Raw genomic sequence first — 20,483 nt, 5'->3', positions numbered from 1 at the left:
GACCTCTAGTAATGCTGATTTTGCTGTAAACAGTTACAACTATCGCTGGGCAAAGATGGATTTGTATGGTAGATGTGCTGCCACTACCTGACCCAAACTAGCTAAGTCATTCAGTGACTGATTGCAGTTGAAAGCAGAATCAGTAAATCTTCCTAATACTGGGCTTGCCAACAAGAGCCCCCTGGCACCACGAATGTACCGACCAGTTAGAGAGGCCCCCAGGGCACACCATTCATTCCTCACCCTCGACTATCTTTCTTCTTCTAGTTCAATTTTTTTTTCCATGATCATACTGCAGTCTCTGCTGAAACTTAAGAAAGACTAAAAATCAGGGACACCTGTCGAAGTTGGAAACGACCGTGTTGTCTGTGTTATAGTGGCCGCTGAGCCTGACAGCTGCACAAATGCAAGGCCAATCAGGGTCCACTTCCATAGAAGTGTCTTCTCTGTTTGGAGGAAAAATGCCAACAGGACCTTAGATCCTGGGCTGTTGCTCTGGGTTTGTTTTTGTGTTTGTTTGTTTGTTTTTGCAGAAAGAATATCTTCTAGTCTGTCTCTAGATACATACACACACATACACACATTGGTGGTTGGACTATCAGATAACTGAAAAACTCGAAGTGGAAAATGATAAAAATAATATGCATATATATTTAAATATTTTATGTTTCCTTAAAACATAGATGTTGGGCTTCCCTGGTGGCGCAGTGGTTGAGGGTCTGCCTGCCAATGCAGGGGACACGGGTTCGAGCCCTGGTCTGGGAAGATCCCACATGCCGCGGAGCGACTAGGCCCGTGAGCCACAACTACTGAGCCTGCGCGTCTGGAGCCTGTGCTCCGCAACAAGAGAGGCCGCGATAGTGAGAGGCCCGCGCACCGCGATGAAGAGTGGCCCCCACTTGCCGCAACTGGAGAAAGCCCTGGCACAGAAACGAAGACCCAACACAGTCATAAATATAAATAAATAAATAAATAAAAAACTTTAAAAAAAAACAAACAACAACAACAACAAAAAAACATAGATGTCTATTTATTTTCCAGTGTCTAATTTAGGACCAGGTCTTGTTTTCAGTGTGGACACACTGTTTGGAGTTGTGTTGTTGCCTCTTACCGGTGAACCCCACTTTCTGATGCACCATGCACAATTCCCCGGCTGGGTTTCTTTAAAGTGGAATTAGAACTCCAAGATACTTGTGAAACAATCTGAGAGTAGATTCCATCTAGATGTTTACAGTCTTTCCCCAAAGAATCAACTTGCTCACACGTAATTCCATAGCAATAGTTTTAGTGACTTGTTTTTATTGGCTTTCTAAAACGTTCTCCTTAGCATTCATAGAAGTACTCGTGAAACTCCTTTCACTGTATTACACTGGCGTATATAATATGTAATTAAAAGAATACAATCAAAATCATAAGCACAATTGGCACTGACGGGTCTGGGGACAAAGTCCAACTGATCCTTGGACGGTATGCAGCCCAGCTGGAGGGAACAGAGTAGGTAAGCTGCTGAGGGAACAGCCACAAGCAGTGCCCAGGTCCCCCTGACCACATCGGTCAACAAGTCCTCCTTAACCCTGGGAGAAGATGAAGCATATGTCGGTTCATGGAATGTCTGCTGTGTGTTCATCTCTTTTCCGGTTTTCCGATGCATTTTAAGCAACATAAACCTTTCTTCAGATGCGATCTTACACAGAGGAACGGAATATCGGACAAGAGTGGGAATGCTCTGGGGGACTTGCATCCCCCCCTCGACATCTCTTCCCCTGATGTGGCCCTTGAAAAACATCTGGAAACCCTGAGGGTTGTATGAAGCACAATATGAAAATCTCCCACTGAGTCAGTCCTTTCACAATAAAATGATAAGCTGAGATCTAAAGATACTGTGACCAGAACTCAGTTTTTCTGGTTCCTGAACTTAACTTTTTCTGCTACGTTTTCTGACTTTTATTTTCCAGGCAACTTGAGGCTGCGCCTCATGGGGTCTTTCTTCCATCTGGTTATCTCCGTGGGGCGGCCCAGAAGCCAGGAAGGAAAGCAGTGAAATAGACTCAGCACGGCCTTGCTCTCCGCAGAGCTCTCTGAACTTCTTGCCACCAGCATCTAGCCCCTGTGAACCAGCGTGTGCAGGGCCAGCTATGACTTTCTTCCTGACCTTTCTTCAAGATTCCACACTTTGTGGGCTGAAGAGATAGATTCATTGCTGACTGCCAGGTCCCTGCTTTTGTCTTCAATATCTGAGCTGGGTTTGGTCAGGAGGAGGGGGCAGGGCAGGGGGTGGAAGGGCATTCTAGGCAAAGCAAATGTTAGACACAAAGGCCTGGGCTTGACTTGGGCCAGTACGGTGTTTCAGAAGCAGAAGACCAGAGCACGAGCCAGAATCATGAAGGGTCCTATATCCATGTTAAGGAGGCTGGATTTTATTCTGAAGGCGATGGAAAGGTATTAAAGGATTGCAAGCAGGGGCATGACATGAGCGGATTTGTGATTGAGATGGGTCACCCTGTCAACACTAGCAAATGGATGGTGATGGGAGGTGGGACAGAAAGCAGGGAGACCAGATAGGAGGTGGCTACAGGAACTCAGGGGAGAGATGACAGAGACCTGCACTAAGGTAGTGACTATCTGACTATTTGGATAGAGGAGAGGAGAGAGATTCCAAGGCATTAAGCATGCCTGTACTTAGACAGGACTCTTTCCACTGCTGACTAGAAAGCTAGATTAAAGTGGTCAAAACAATTTTCGGGGGACAGACAGAGTGTGGATTTCACATGTGATCAAGCTTCAGATTCAGTTTCAGGGAATCTTCCCAAGCTTCTAGTTTTCCTATCAAGGCTACCAGGTGCGGCTGACAGGCTGTGCACTGTACAACTCCAGGAGATGCCGCTGACATAGACCGCAATGTGTTTAAAACCTCTGGAAGTTGTGCAATGCTGCCCTCCTGCTCCCTATGGTTGTGCAAACAGAAGTTTCTAGAGGTAGTCTGCAAAGCTGCTTGAGAAATGTTATGTGAGGTATATAAGTCCTACTAAATAGAAGAGGTGAGGGTAAGGCACGATTACTGATGGTCGCTTTTAGGATCTAATGCAAGACTGAAACCGTCCTTGCTTCACACAAGGGCTGAGAGAGGAGAGGAAGGCAGGTGGCAGTGGGCTCTTAGCAGTTGAGGAAGGACACAGGGAGGTCGTACAAGGCACTTGGCATCAGAACAGACTGAAGCAGAACTTCCATCAATACAGAGAACAGACTGAAGCAGAGCTTCTATCAATACAGCCTGGCTCTGGAATAGAGAAACCAGCCCCAACAAGGTTGCCCTGCTATGTGCCCAAGGTACAGACTGCAGAGGAACATGGAAGAGTCTTTAGAATGGCCAGCCCCTCAGTAACATCTGCGCCCACACACCAAGAGGTGTTTCGTTTCCATTCTGTGTTTGGGAAAGGCTGAGAGTCCCAAAACCTCTCATTTCAATAAGGATGGTAAGTCTTCTAGAAGTAGGCCCTTTGTTCGTAATTCATGGTGCATATGAAATATACAAAAGGTAAATAAATGTGTGTTATTGTCTTTCACTTTACCCAGCTGATATATTTCTTTTTCTTCTTTTTTTGGCCACGCTGCACGGCTTACGGGATCTTAGTTCCCTGACCAGGGATTGAACTCAGGCCATCGGCGGTGAAAGCTCCGAGTCCTAGCTACTGGACCACCAGGAAATTCCCACCAGTTGATATATTTCTGAGAAGTTGGGATTATACTACATACAAACCAAGTTGGAAGTTTCTAAGAGATGAAAATTGCAAATGAAAGTGTCACATGCTGTGTAGATCATAATATCAGTGCCTAATGGTGCCTGGCACATAGTACCTGCTCCCTGAACATTCACCAAACTCACAGATAACTGAGTTATGTTAACCAAGTGCTTCTACACAAATTATCTCATTTGATCCTAACAAGTCTGTGAAGTAGGTGTTGTTATCTCCATTTATAGAAGAGAAAACAGAAGCTCAAAAAGGTTAACTGACAAGTGCTCAAGGTCACATAGCTAATAAACGGTGTAGCTGGGACATTAATTAAGACTTTTTGATTCTTTCCACCACTTGACAGCTTTGGTCTGCATAATTCTGATTTAAAGGAACCTACTGAGGAATCCTTTTGTAAAGAAGAAAACCACCCTTAATGTATATTTTGTAAGTCTTTTTTGGGATCTTAATTTTCCCTCTTTGGTCCTGTCTATTAGAATCTACATCTCTCACATTTGGCTAGCATTATCTTATGTTTTATTTCTTTTTTTGTCTGATTTAAGACTGAAAGATTTGTTTTCTAAAACTGGGATCCTAACGTGTTGGGTTGACTTGATAGATGAATGAAGTAGAAATTGGTGTGTAGAGTAATGAAAAACCTCATCAACCCCCAAATCACAGGTATTAAAAACCATACATGGAGGCTTTAATCACAGGTATTAAAAAATAAACATTCATACATGAATCACCGAGGTTCCAAACTTTCTTCCATGTAAAAACGAAAGTGGTTGAGCCCAGTGGTGAGGGAAGCTGATCTCAGAAAGTGTCACCTCTAGATTTCCATGTCTCTCCCACCCGCATGGGGGCTTCGTGGGTCAAAGTCAGTTTGAACCTTCACATCCTCTGATGGTGATCCCTAGGGCTCCCATTGGAGATCCCGTTCTTGGTGCATGTCCTAAACCATCGTTGAGCTTTGCACACTTGGTATGCCTTCTCACCTGATCTTTTTTTTAGGTGAGGGTGAACCGAAGCCTAAGGACGAGGTGCTGGCTCCAGAACAAAGATGTGTAATTTCCATCAGGATCAAAGGTGAACGTAAACCAAAGACAAGGACGGCACCTTCACCATTGGGGGCTTCAGATAATCAAACAGAACACATTTTTATAATTATAGCAGAAACACTGCTCAGGAGAATCTGTCTAAAGCAATGCAATGTCTTAATTTGATTGACCCAGTCCTTATTTGACTGGCGAAGTGTCGTATCCTGGACACAGGGCAGTGGACCTCAGTAACCTGGCCTACAGTAATATTTTCAAGAATTTCAGAGAGCTCAACCTTGTCTGTGGTTAAACTTCATTGATTCAACCTTCCCTCATTCAGAGCCCTTTCCCTCAAGTTAATTTATCTAAAGCACTGAGCAGAAACTGATGGAATGTCAAAGTTTAAAATAAAAAGAGAATTTGCTTAGTATTTTAGTTGATGAAAGAGGGTCCAATAAGATCTAGATATGTACAAACGTGCATAAAATTTTGATGGTGGTGGCAATGTATTCCCCAGCAAGCACCCTGCACATTCACAGTGGTGTTTACTGAAGTGCGCTATATTTAGAGAAGGGCAGTCTGATGGAGCTGAGCTTTGAGAGAGCTGTTTGATCCTCCTTTCATCACTGCGTGGTGGAGTGGATCTTGGCGAGCCCTGGGTGGAGAGAGATCACCACAAGGGCTTTCACTGCACGAACCTCCGCTCTTGTGACCAAACATAGCCCTGCTGCTTCAGGAAGGTTTGCATAAAAGGGATTGATTTTCATTTGATTCTGCAAATGGACTCACTGAGCGAGCCTGGCAGAAAGGAAGAGAATAAGAAGGAAAAAAAAAAAATTCTTAGGCAGTTCTGGCCAGCCTCCAAATGCCTCAAGCTGACAGCACAACTGGTTTAATCTGCTCCTTTGGAGCTGAAGACATGCTTAACCTTCCAGACCAGAAACTTGGGACCTAATGAGTGATTGCCTGAAATTCTGATTTTTTTTTTCTGGTAAAAAAACAAAACCAAAACCAAAATGTAAACTATTATGTTTGAACTATTCTACATTTTAAAAAATTCAATTGCAGAAATTGTAGCTCCTCTTGTTCACTCAAAAAAAAATGACTTTAAAAATTGTAAAAATGCATGACTTCTTTCAAAAAGAATCATTTTGCATCAATTGTTACCACATGATTAAATTAATACTCTTTAAGACAAAAAGATATCCCTCTTTAAAATGAAATGAATAGAGCTGGATCTAAAATAACTGTTATTTATTTCCTGACCATTTACCATGGGCAGGCATTAATCTTGTTTTAGTTACAAAGATAAAAACCAATAAAATATATTCACTCTTCTCAAGGGCCTCACGATCTGGCAGGGGAAGCACACGTTCATGGCTATGTAAAGATATGTATTCTAATTTTCATATAGTGCAACGAGTGTTATATATAAAGGGACGGGCAAGATGTTGTGAAAACAAGACGAGGTAGTAATGAATTTGGCCTGGGATGGGCAGAAGTTCATTGTGGCTTCACATGGATATTAACATTTAAGCCGGGCTTTAAAGAGATACTATCCAACAAGATTTAAGAGTAAGGCCAGGACCAAATGGAGGCACATTGTACAGCAATCACTCACAGTAAGGTCAGCTCTGTTCAGACAAGGCGACTGGGCCAGAAACAGGATTACTCAGCTGCTGTCACCTCTCACCTGAACTGGAATGCTAGGCTTCTACTTGGTCTTCTTGCTTCACCTCTCACTCTTCTCCAGAAGTCTTCTCTCCACAGTGCATCAAGATTCATCCCTTTAATATGTAAATCGTTTATTTCCTTAACACATATTTATAGAGCACCTACTTCACATCAGGTGCTCTGCTAGATGCTTGGAAATGTGAGTAAACAAAACAGACAGAAACCCCTGCTCTCATTGAACTTATTTCTAGCAGTGGAGAGAGTCAGACAATGAAAAACATACTAAATAAGTATAAATAAGTAAATTTTATAATATATTAGAAAGTAGTAATTACTATTTAATAATCTGAGCAGTGAAAGTACATCAGGAGTGGAGGAGCTGGAAGCAGGTTTACATTTTAAATAGGGCGGCCAGGGTAGACCTCGTTGAGAAATTGACATTTAAGCAAAAACTTAAAAAGGGGAGGGAGCTAACCATGAGGACGATTGGGGAAGAATATTACAGGCAGAGGGAACTGCCAATGTAAACTGCAAAAGTGAAAAGTACTTCATGTTTTTAAAAACAGTAAAGAGAAAATTATGGCTGGAACAGAGAGTAAGGGGGAGAGAAGTAAGGATGACATCAGAAAAATAGGGGGGGAGTCAGCTCATAAAGTGTCTGTTTGGATATGTGTGTCTAGATGCCTCACATACAAATCTCTCCCAACTCTCCAACCCTGACCCTTTCTACTCTGACATTATCCTCATGGTTTATTACTACTGGATTTGTCCTGGCTTTAGAGGGGACCAGATACAAGTGTCAAAGAGCTTACCATAGGCTAGGCTGTTGGCAAAGCTTTCCTGGTGCATGGTCATACCAAGTTTCTTTCTTCCCTTCAACCCAGTCAGTTTCATTTTTTCCTGAGGCAGACTCACCAACTTGGATGTAATAGTTGGCTCTACCTTTCCACGAAGCTGGGACCCTTCATGACTTGAGCTGGCCACAAGGCCTAGCTTCTCTTCGTGGCCATTTGGCTCCCATGGAGAGTTCTATATCCTTAGTAGCCTATCTTCCTCTGAATTTCTTTAAAGTTATTTTAGAACTTTCTCTTTCAAAGATTATCCCATATAAGAATGTTCACTAAGTTCTTGTCACCAACAGTAGCTCTAATATTCATCTTATTTGCATCACTATATGCCAGACTATGCTGTAATGCCAGGGACACAGAAATGAGGAGAAGGTCAAGAGGATTCCTCATAGATACTTGTCATCCAAAAAAACATAAGGAGTATTTATCAGGGTCTTATGTTGGCCCTTACGTTTGTTATGGCTCCATTCGATACCAAGAAAGACCATAATGATGATGATGGTGGTAATCCCAGGATCTAAATATCCTTGAAAAATAAAGGAATGATGGGATAATAATAGAAGATTGTTGAATAATGACTGCTAAATGATACTATCCAGAGAGGACATTCAAATTAGTTCTCTTTGTCTGTGTTCTTAAGTCCAAATATTTTATGAAAACTTCCTGAAAATAAACACAATAATACCTGAGAATGGCCATGGTGATTAGGTTAGACATCCTAATAGAAACTGTGTGTAAAAATCACCATTTACTTCAGTTGACAATGATGGGGAGTTTTGGAAGATGTCTGTGGTAGCCTGCCTCCAAGATGGCCCCCAGTGATCACTCCCTTCTAGACTTCACACTCTTGTGTAGTCCCCTCCCACATCGTGATCAAGAGAATGAGGCAGAAGTACGTGACTTCCAAAGCTAGATCATAAAAGGCGTCCTGTCTTCTGTCTTGTTCTCTTACTCTTGGATCACTCGCTCTGGGGTAGCCAGATTTTGTGTTAGGAAGATGCTCAAGCAGCCCTATGGAGAGGCCCATATAGTCAGGAACTGAGGCCTCCTACCAACTGCTGGTGAGGAACTGGATTTCCTTGCCGATGTGTGAGTAAGCCATCTTGGAAGTGGATGCTCCAGGCCCAGCTAAGCCTTCATGCATCTTCAGCCCTCTCTGACATCTTCACTACAACCTCACAAGAGATCCTGAGCCAGAACACTTCAGCTAAGCAACTCCCAAATTCCAGACCCACAGAAATTGTGTGAAATAATAACCACATGTTGGTTTAAGCCCTTAAGTTGTAGCAGAATATGTTGGTCAGCAAATGATAATGAATACAGTGTCTCATAGAACTTGAAGGTACGATCCTCCCTCAAATCCTAGAGTGCTAATAAATCATCAACTTTATCTGGTTTCTCATGTACAGTTTAATTTCCATTTGAAAATGTTTTCAGAGTTTTGGACTTTCTACCCCTTTCTTTGAGATTTACCAAATTTTAGCAATAAAGTTTAGTGATTCAGAAGTTAGGCTTTGGAAATAGTTAAATCACTGCTCTGCCACCACTTACTAGCAGTATGACCTTAGGAAAGATGTGCCTCAGTTGTCCTGTCAGGTTCATGATTATAAAAAGAACCTAACCCAGAAGACTGATGTAAGGATTACTTAGATAATATATGTAAAACACTTAGCATATTGCTGGCTCATAAAAACTACTCATTAAAAGATATTGATGGTAATGATGACAATGTGATGATGAGGATTATGGAGAAGGCAAAAATCTCCTTGTTTTCAACTTGCAGGTAAATTCATTACAAGGTAAAAGATAAAAAATTTTCATTTCTATATTAGAGCAGTCTCAGTTATTACCCTGTATTTCTTGCACACATGTAATTACATCTATAATAATCATTATTTTATTTTACAACATACCTATTTTTCTAGTCTCTTCACTCCTTTCTATAACTCACAATATAGCAAGTAAGTTGCAGGTATTCTCATGATAGAAGCACGTATTACTGAACCAAGGCAAAATTATAACAATAAATCTAATTTTGGTGTTTATTTATATTCTGATTGATTACTCTTTTTACAGGTAGGTTACCTATTATAGATAATGAAAATGCATAAATTGTTCAACTATTCAACTCTTCATAGAGATTTATAACTATAGCTTTGGTCAAGTGTCTGAAAATTTTGTGGGTTTAGTTAAATCTTCATAGTAGGACTAATTTAAAAAGACACATTAGAGTTCACGTCCTTTAAAGAAGATTGGGCTGTGTTTCAATCTCATGGTTAAATGTGATTTTGGTTTTCCTTTCCCCATAGAATTGGACAAATGCAGAAAGAAGACCTACTTGTAGTGTAGACACTGGTAGTGACAAGTGTCTGTTGCCTTGGTGCCTGTCTTATTCTCAATTTTATCAGCTTTACACTAACTAGGTTGAACTAAACAACCTATAGAGTCACTCTTCCTCCAGATTTCTACTCATTCTCCAACAGAGAAATCACAGCCTACTTTTTTCCCCCCACAAAGGCTATAAAAGATGAAAGGCTTGGCTGAGTCTTTGTTTCAAATGGATATCTAGTATTAAAAGTGACCTCTACCAGCCTTTTATATATCTTTGTGGTATCTTGGGTCAGTGAGTTATAAAACCTTCACTAGATGGTTCAAAAGCATCTGAACTCATTCCCAGGATGCCTGTTATCATGAGAGCAGCAACAGAAGCAACACAAACAACAATGGAGGACTCCTTGTATGCTGGGCAATATTTTAAGTACTTCACACGTTCATGCTTTACCTACTTTAATCCTCACCCTCAACATGTTAGCTATGGTTATCCCAGTTTTCAGAGTTGCCTGGTTTCTCATTGAGAGTATTCTACATTCCACACTCATCAGACACTGGGGAGAGGAGAGCATTCTTATTTTTTCTGTGGAGTCCTCAGCATGGTCTTCTTTATGCTAGTAGCAATGAGAGCTGAACTTTAAAAAGTGCAGCTCTGCAAAGTAAGAACTGAGTAAAACACATCCATTCACAGCAAAAGGGTAAACATGTGCTCTAGAAGTCCATTCTGAGAGGTATAACTGTGCTTAGAGGTTGTGAAATGCAGTCCTCCTCACCCGCCACTTCCACACACACACACACACGCACACACACACACACATACGCACAAATATACACATCCACAAAGCATTCACTTCAGCCATTTCAAATAATTTAGATTTGATTGCATACTACAATATTAGAAATGGAACATGTTTTACATTTAATGGCTTTTTTAAAACTCAAGTACAACATCAAAAGTCCATCAAGTGAATGAATCACTTGATGAATGAATAAAATGAATCATTTTATGGAAGAAAGGCAGCAAATAACAGATAGGAATTTGAAAAGATCAGGGCTCTCTCTGGCTTAGAAAGAAAAACTACCTGCCTTTCTAGATAATCAGATGACCCAAATATGAGTTTCTTGTGACTGTTTTGTTTGTCTAAGTAAGGTTGTTGATATTTATTAAAGTTTTTCCATGGGAATAATATCTAAGGTACACAACTGGTTCCTAATGGGCTTGTTTCAAGCACAGAATGGAAATCAAGGCTTCAGGATAGAACTCAGAGCCCAAATGGTATCTCTGATTGCTGAAGTAGAGAACCATCTTCAATTCAAGTAAATTTGATTTATGCAAATTCAGCCACTCTGTTTGTGGGGCGTGGGAGGCTGGAAATAAAATGTTGTCAAGTGTTCTTCTGCATATATGTTTTTTATTATATACTGAAGAAACATGTGCACTTATAAATTATCTATTGTACATAATCATACAGATTCACAAATTATGTTATACAGGGTTGTACACTCAAAAGCCTGAAATCAGAATTTATGGGCAATTTAAGGGATTTCCAAGGGTAATTTTGACCTTACCTGTCTTTTTACCTTAAGCACAGTCTTAGAAACCCATAGAAGTCCAACCAGCCTGTGGCTCCACTGTGAATTAAAATTGCCGTTTAGTGAGTGAAAAGGCCCAAGGGAAGGATGTCTCCCCAAGTACCAATCCAAATCTCTCTTTGTGTTTTTGATCAGTCTGTGAGGTCTCTTCCAGAATTGTATAGAGGTTGCTTTAGTTACACTAAGACAGTTGGGAGGAAACTCAGGTGAGAAGAACTTTCAAAACTAGGAGAACATGTGTCAAAGTCAGTGAAAAAATGTTTTGTGAGCTCTCATATTAAAAGTGTGTTTTGTTGACACATGAACTTATCTACTGAACAGAAACAGACTCACAGATACAGAGAACAGACTTGTGGTTGCCAAGGTGGGGTCAGGGAGGGATGGAGGGGGAGTTTGGGATTAGCAGATGCAAACTATTATATATAGAATGGACAAACAAGGTCCTACCATATAGCACAGGGAACTATATTCAATATCCTGTGAGAAACCATAATGGAAAAGAATACGAAAAAGAATATATATATATTTATATATCCGAATCACTTTGCTGTACAGCAGAAATGAAACACAACACTGTAAAGCAACTATACTTCAATAAAATATATATATATTTAAAGTGTGTTGTGTTGAGTTAGAAATGGTATTCTTTCCCATGAGTTTGCTTCCCTGGCTGCTAAGGGCTTGAGAGAGGACAGTTCACCAGAGTTAGCCAGAAAAATCCTCTGCACCTATTTCTATTCTTAGGGGCTGTGAGCTTGGTGATTATACAGAGACCAACTTGAGTCTTTCGGAAGGCGGTATATGTTTCCAGGGACTAAAATAGTACCACATTAAAGTCAGGCAGGTGCTCCACTGGGGAATGTGAAGCCATCTCCTCCTAAGAGGCTCTGAACGTTTTTATTAAATGTTTGCAGCAAAATAAACTGTTACTAGGAAAACATGTTGTTATAAACATAAGAAGGGTCTGTGGGCCTGAAATGTAGCTGGCTGATTTCTCCTTCCTTTGTAATCCCACTAAGCCTAGATGCTCCGCAGTGAAAGTTAGATCTCCTTGCATCCTTCATCACCCGTGGCTGCTGGCAGAAAATGGTCAGCTTTTGGAGCTTAAAGGAAACAGTCGTTCTTGATGAATGACCCCTGAGCTGTTAAAGACTATGTTTTGAGAGATCTCTTTTGACCCAGGAAGCTCCTACTTGATATAATTGGCCGATGTACAGACAGCAGAGAATTTTGTTGGACGCAGTGACAGGTTTGATGAAGTGCTACAGCATACTCCAAAGAGGCCTCCTCTGAATTTACCTCATCAGCTGTTGAGCTGTATTATATACAAAAGTCATAATTTTAGGATTTATTCATTCTGAATATGTATTATTTGATAACCGTGTATTTAGAAGTTTATGTTTGCTTTATTTAAAACGGTTTTTTACTAAGCAAATTTTTAAGGTAAACAAGATAACGAGGCAATTGTTTGCTAACTTTTGAGCACTAAGTGTTTCTAAGGACTTTGGATGAAACCGTTTATAAACAATGTGTTAATAATTCCCAGAGATCACAGTGCTCTGATACGTTAGTTATAAATCATTTTTCACTAGTCATTTAAGGAGGATTTTCCCTAAATAATGTTGTTAGCTTTTCTCCAGTTATCCAAAAGTAATAATTAAACTATTGATTGACTGATTGATTCAATAAAGTAGACAAAATAGCATTTACTGAGTCCCTACTCTTCCTTCCGCAGGCAACAAAAGTTCATTGTGTGCCTACTAGTGGCACGACACTTTTTAGGTACTGGGGACAATATTAGAGAACAAAAGAAGCAAAAAAGAAAAGAAAAGAAAAAGAAAGGAAAGAAGGGAGGAAGGGAGGGGAGAAAGAAAGAAAAAGAAAAGAAAAGAAAAAGAAAATCTCTGCCCTGAGGGGCTTATATTTTCCTAGATGTTGGGATTGAAGTAATATACAAGTCAGACATGTTCCCTGCCTACAGAGAGTTTAAATTCTGGTGGAAAAGATGGGCAGTAAATAAAGACATACATTTTATTAAGGTAATTGGATTGGAATGGAATGGAATGGAATATACAAAGTGATGGGATACATGGTCATTCTGAGGCCCACTTTAAATATGATGGTCAGGGAAGATCTCATGAGGAAATGAAGATTAAGCTAAAATATGAAGGATAAGGAGAATCCAGGTATTCAAGAGCCCGGGGGAAAGAAGAAGGGTTTTTCAGACAGATTGATAACCCAAGGCAGGGAAGGGTTGGCTTCTGGAGGAACACTGAGGGAGCCCACCCTGGAAACACAGGTGAGAGCCAGGTTGTGCGCGGTTTGGACTTTATTCCAAGAGCAATGGAAAGGGTTTTTAAGAGAGGGAGTGGCAGCACTCCTTTGCATTTGTAAAAAATCATTTTAGCAGCTGAAGAATGAATTTGAGGGGAAAAGAGGGAGAGCAGTTTGGGGGCCATGTGAGACCTGTGAGGGCTTGGGCCATGCTGGCAGCTCTGGAGATGGAGGGTAGGGAATGGCTTTGGCATATATTTTGGAGATTGATTTAAGATGACTTACCATAGAATGGGATGGGGATGAGCAGAGTAAAAGGCAGGACCAGCTTCTCTACTGATGGAAGTACCACTGTTGAGATGGAAAAGCCTGGGATAGAAATAAGATTGTCTGGGGAAGGGGAAGTGTGGTGCGAACAACCACGAGTTCCCTTCTTGACACGTTATACCTGTGATGCCTATTGGACATTCAAGTGAAAACGTCAAGTAGCCTATGGGGTATAAGAATCTGGAATTGAGGAACAACGGCTAGGCTGAAGGCATAATATTGGCAGGCACCAGCAAATGTAAAGCATTTAAAACCATGGGCCAGGAGGAGATCACCTGAGGAGAGAAGACAGATGATAAGTGAACAGTTAGTCAACACATTTTTACTCCGGACTCACTATGTTCAAGGCATACTGCCTAGTCATTGTGGGCCAACAGATGTGTGAGACAAAGCCTTTATCCTCAAGAAAATTACATTCTGGGTATGAGAAAAAACACAAAAAAGTGAAAATAAATGTCAAAAGAAGGGACAATGTATTAGTCCAGAGAGGGATTTACTATGGGCATTGAGAATAAGAGTCACTTTATAATGGTGATAGTAGTCTAAGGACCACAGGTGGGGGACTGGACCAGGGCTCAGAGGGATTGTGAAACCTCCAGAACCGGGTGGTTTGTACGTGTGTACATATTTTTTCTAAGAAAGAGAATTGTCGAATTGCAATTGTCAAATTCTCAAAGAGTTTTGTAAGTCAAAAAAGATCAGAAGCATTGCTATGGGAGATCAATTTAATCTCGGTTTTAAAAGATTGGTTAAATTATAGAAAGGAACAGAGAAGGAGGAAGGATATTATGGGAAGTGGGGACAGTGCAAGACATAAGCAATGAAACATTCTGAGATACAAAAGTGCAAGGCATGCCTGGAAATTGTTTTAGACTTGCATGATTGGGACAGGGGATTAATATGGAAGAGTGAAGAAACTGAAGCTGGAAAATAGATGGGGATGAAATGAGGGAAAACCTTAAATGAAAACTAGGAGATTGGACTTTCTCCTATAGACCATGGGGAAGCATTGGATTCAATTCAATTAAAAAATATTGAACATTTGATACGTATAAAGCAACATGTGGTGTTCTGGTTGGGAGGCGGAGATGGGAGATACACATGTAGGTAGAGAAGGGTTAAAATTTCCACACAGCATAACAAGAGTTAGCAATAATTAACATTTATTCCATGTCTACTATGGGCGAGGCCCTGTGCTAAGTGCTTTAAGTGGATTATCCAGTTTTAATCCTCACAGCTCTATTGACATGTACCCTATCGGGGTAAAGGGAAATTAAATTACTTGTTCTCAGTTGTACGGCTAGGAGAGGTGGAGTCATTATTCAGACTCAGGCAGTGTAACTCCAGTGCCCAAGCTCTGGAACACTCTGTTGATTGGCCCAAAATATCCTGACTTCTGCTGCAGCCAAGGATGGCCATGACTCCTCGCTTCTCATCAATACCAGGGGTACTGGTGCATCTGGAGACACCCTGGAGTTTGCCCAGGGGGATGTGAAGTGACAAATACTGCACATTTTAACAAACTATCAACTTTATTTCAAGATTTGAAAAAAATATATGAAATTAGATATGGGTATATTACGGTTGTAAACATCACATTAATTTTTTAATGAACGTGTTGTGTTAACGTGTGTACAGAAAAGTGAACAATCGTAAGCATATAGCTCAATATACTTTCACAAAGTAAACACATCCATGTAACCAGCACCGGATGGAGAAATAGAACTTACAGCACTCCAGAGGCCCCACTGGCCCTTCTCTGACACTACCCCCAAAGGTCACCACCATCCTGATAGACTTCAAACGCCAGTGATTCGTTTGTCCTGTTTCAGATTTTTATATAAATAGAATCATTTAGTATGTTCTCTTTGCAGCTGGCTTCTTCCTAACATTACATTTGTGAGATTCATTTATATTGCTGCATGTGGCAATAGTTTGTTTATTTAATCGACATTACTTCTTAAGGTAAAACGTAACTCCACAATAAAATTATTTGCTTTTTTAGGGATCATACCCCAAGTTTTTGAGAATGCAATTTGATCTCCTATTCCCTTTGGTCACTTCGATGACTAAGTTTGAGCAACACAGGAACAAGCACTGAATTTGGAGTCAGGAGAAATGGATTCTACTCCTCCTCCACTATTCATTGCCGCTGTGTGACCTTGGGCAAGTCACTTACAGTCTCTGAACTTCATTTCCTACATTAATGAAAGAAGAAAGTAAACTTAAAAAGTCTCTTTGGTCTTCTGCAGTGAGTTGTCTTTGTTTCCACTCTAAACTGCATTGGCTTAACTTAAGGAAAGTTTACAGAGAAATGAAATTTTTCCAAAATAAATTTTTTTTATTATAAAAGAAAAACTTGTTTGCTGTAACAGTTCAAACAACACTGAGCTGCATAAAGGAAAATTTAATAATAATTGTTCAATCTTACCTTCTTACATATACAAAAACAATGTCAGTTTGGTGTTATACTTCTACATGGTAAGTAATGTTCACTAAGTTTTATTATTGTTTTTGAAGTAGAATCATACTAATAGATTTTTATTCTGTAATTTTCTTTTCATGGAAATTCTTCCAAGATTGGAATGTATGTTTCTCTTCATTTAGTGTCTGAAGAATGGATGTCTGCACAATGAGCTATAGCATGCATGCTCTGTAATCAATCAACCGTCCTCTACTGGTTGATATTCACATGGTTTCCAATTTATTTTTGCTATCACAACACATTGCAATAAACATCCCTGTACATATGGGACCATCCCTGTACTAATGGTCTTATTATGTATGATAGAAACTGTCAGATTGTTTTCTAAAAAGTTGCTTAATTTGCATCTCAGTACTTGAATCTTGAGCAGATTTAAATGTGAGATATGAAGCAAGGAAAGAAATGAGCTCTTAATTTTCATAATGATTCCAAATATTCATAGAAAATAGAAAGCTGAAAAATAAAATACTGAGTATATCTTTAAAGGCTCCGGTTTGAAATTGCTGCAGTCTGAAATCAGAAATGTGGGGAGAAGAAATATTTTCCAAAGTAACACAAAACAGAAACATGATTTTAGCCCCCAAAATGCAATATCAGGAATTAAAAGGCAAAAAGAAATTCCTTTCTAAAGTCTCAGAAATAAGTCATTGATGTTACTCCGTAGACAGACAGCTGAGTTGATTGATGTTTTAAATTCTGTTTCAACACCAACCAGAAAAAATTTACAGTAACTTGTGAAACCCTAAGAAGGCACCTTCCCTGACCTGCTCTCCCAGACCAAGGAGGCAACCTTAGCAACTGCTCTCTCAGGCTCCCGCCTCCTACAGGCTAGGATAACAGACAGCCTTGGGTGAGAAGGACAAACATTTAGAGTTAGGCTCTTCAAAGTGGTCTGTATGCCTAGAAGAAAACTTATTTGTCCTGTCCAAGTTTCACTTTGAGATTGGTCTGGAAGGGATAATTTTTCTTTATCCAGTAAGATCTGAAACACCCAAAACTCCACTACTCCCTCAAGAGAGAACGAGATGGAGACTATTGTCAGGGGCCAAGAGGAAGAAGAAGGGGCATGGGTCTGGGGAAAGGGGGGCACATGTGTAGGGGGCCACTGAGACAGGCGGTGGGCTGGGAGGGACCAGAGAGGAGTAACACCCAATACACTTCCTGACTCAAGGGGAAAAGTAGAGGACTTCTCGCACCACCTCTGCCCTCTGCGTGCCCTGTGTCTGTGAACATTTTATTTCTCGTGGTGAACTGTTCCTTCTTGTCTTTCCAAGTTTTAAGGGCATAGCTAAGAGGTTGCATCTCCAATGTGCACGGCACGCTTCTACGATAACGTGCTCTTCTTTGCACAAGAAGATGGGGCTACTTATTCATCCTCACGGGACATGCTGTTTTCTATTCACAGGGATAGTTTTACACTAATCCTGCCACTCCGTTTCCTTGGTCTCCATGGTGACCAGCTCTCCCGTGTGCAGGCAGCTGGTGCAGGCTGCGGAACAGCTAACTGGCCAGCACTGGGAAAGAGCCTGTGACCCCCACCTCATGGGCTGAAAGCCCAGCCATCAGCTGAGTGTGGGCTTGAGCCACTCGGAGCCAGGTAGTGAGGGCTCCAGCACTTACTAGTTGTGAAAAGTCATCCAGGTTACATGTCTTCACTCAATTCTTTATCCATAAAATGGGAATAATAATTGCCCTTGCATGGTGTTTTTGAGAAGATTTAAAGAGTTAAAGTGTGTAAAACATTTATATCAGTAACTAAATAATAGACACTCTGGCACAACCAGCCAAAAAACCAACCAAACAAACAAACGAAAATGGTGCCTTTCCTTCAGATGTAATTCTTACAGGTGTCAACCTGGGCCAGGAAGAGAAACAGCTGGCTACACTCTGGGCATTAAGCAGTGGCCTGAAGAAAAGAAAAGCCTGTGAAATCAGTGTGCGCGGATAGGCGTGCAGGTGTTTATGGAAAGCCTTACACAAAATTTAAAGTAATCAGTCTCTCTCTCTCTCTCTCTCTCCCTTTCTCTCTCCTGTTGCACCCCAGAGAATCCTGAGAATGTTTCTGTTTGGAAAATCTTTTGTCCAACTCCTAGTTTGAGTCAGAGTTTAAACCTACCTCTTCATTTCTGCTCTTCCAGTCTACCTCTGATAAACTGTTCTTCCTTTCAAATGAGATGTTTGTCTATCATACTATGCCACTGTCAGAGACCTGAAACATAACCATACCCTTTTACCAGTTGCTGGATAGCCTGGCCTTCATTCTTCGCTTCTTTAATCATGTTAAAGGTTTCCCTGCTATGATACATTTCACAAGACTTTCAGGACATGCTAAGAAACTTTCTCTGCAGAGATAAAAATAATGACACGAGTCATTTCCTTTTTGTTGCTCTTTGAATTCCCATATAAAGTTGTCTGCCGAGTATACCTTGCCTCGTCTAGCAAGTATGCTTGCTTAACGTGGGTTAACGCTGGTGGCATTAGTCACTGCTAATTGCTCAAGAGCTGAGATCAGGTAGGCAACCACTGAGTTCATCTGCAAAAAAAAAAAGATGACTGTAGTCATGTTAGGAAATAAAAGGCTCTATGGCTAATGAATGACAAAAATTTTTTTCAACAGAATTGAGAGTATTACATAGTAACATATACTGATCCAGAGCTCTGAAAATGCCAGAGGGCCGAAGTTTGGTGTTCTTAATTGTTTTACTTTACCCTACAATTGGTCTTTGTTTTTCCATGTATGAGTTTCTTTTCTTAAAATCTTTTAATAGAATCTGTCGTACTCCAAATTCTCTGCTTTTTTGATTTTTAAATCGAATTTGTGGTTTGAATTAAACCCCACTTTTCGGAAATTGACCTTATCTAAAAAAGGTTTTTCTACAGATTTTTTCCTACACTGGCATTCACTTAGACAAAAAAGAGAAAAGGAGCCACACCGATATTTTGGAGGTAAGTACCTCTTTTAGGATAACCCTCTCTCTTTGTTGGGGGGCTTTGGCTAGGGGTGCACTCTCTGGAGGAAGCAAAACTCTGGAAGTAAGTTTCCAGAACTCAGGGCATTAGACAATTATGCTTTAACCTACATCCAGGGCATCTGACCTTCCAATTTTGTACTTTGCCAACTGCAAGGCAAAACTGCTAAAATCTGCTGAGTTGTCATGACAGACAGGGCCATATGGAAAGTGCTGGAAAAATTTCTTCTTAGACTATAATTGCCTTGATGGGCAGAAACTCCATCTTCTATTCAGCTGTGGAGTGTGCATGGCCCACAGTGCTTGAGAAAGTGTTCAGGGTTTCTCGTCCAAGGCTTCAAAGCAAAATTAAAATGGGGCATTGAAAACGCTCTACTTGCCTGGAGGAGCCAATTATATTTCATTTCATTTTATGTATACGCTCATCTTCCTTAATCCCTGAATACATAATGTGTACACAGGTTGATGATATAAACAAAACAAAACAAAACCAAGAAACGGTTATGTGGTTTATTTGTGGTCATGCAGGTGAAATTGCCTAGGATGCATTGCTCCCGTCTAATTGAGCATCTGGGTGCCCTAGAGAGTATTTGAGCGTGGAAGTCAGCAAGGCTCTGCAGCATCACGGTTGAGGGTCAAACTCTGGAACTAGACAGCCCGGGTTTGAATTCTGCTCCACAATTTCTTAACAACTCTGTGTTTCAGCTTTCCCATCTGTAAAATCACTACAATACTTGTACCTAACTCACCAAATTGTAATGAGAATTAAATAAATTAATACAGACACATTTAAAAGTGCTTCAGATAGCGTCTCACACATAGTAAACACTTTGTAACTCATATTGTAATTATTAAGGTTTAAAATTTTTATTATCATTAAGAATCCAGGATTTTGTGCCATTACACACAGTTCTCCATAATCAAAACAGTTGATTGCAAATTTAGCAAATCCTCTCTCTCCTTCTAGTTCTTTCGTTCCCTTCCTCTCTCCCCCTCTCTGTTTCTTTCTGTTTCCTTTTCTCTTTTACTCTCTTCATCTAGCGCTCTGGCTTTATATCCACATTGTGATACTTGATATTTCCAGCCTTCCCTATGTCACGTTTTTAATGGCAGTGATGTGGGCAGAAGGGAGTTGTCCTGGGGAGAATGGCGGGGCTGTGCCGTCCACATCCCAAGGATGGGAAGGTGGATGCTTCAGTTGCTAGGGGCTC

The sequence above is a fragment of the Balaenoptera musculus genome, chromosome 5, assembly GCF_009873245.2.
Source record: "Balaenoptera musculus isolate JJ_BM4_2016_0621 chromosome 5, mBalMus1.pri.v3, whole genome shotgun sequence".
In the NCBI taxonomy this organism is placed as follows: domain Eukaryota; kingdom Metazoa; phylum Chordata; class Mammalia; order Artiodactyla; family Balaenopteridae; genus Balaenoptera; species Balaenoptera musculus.
This window is presented reverse-complemented; position numbering follows the sequence as displayed.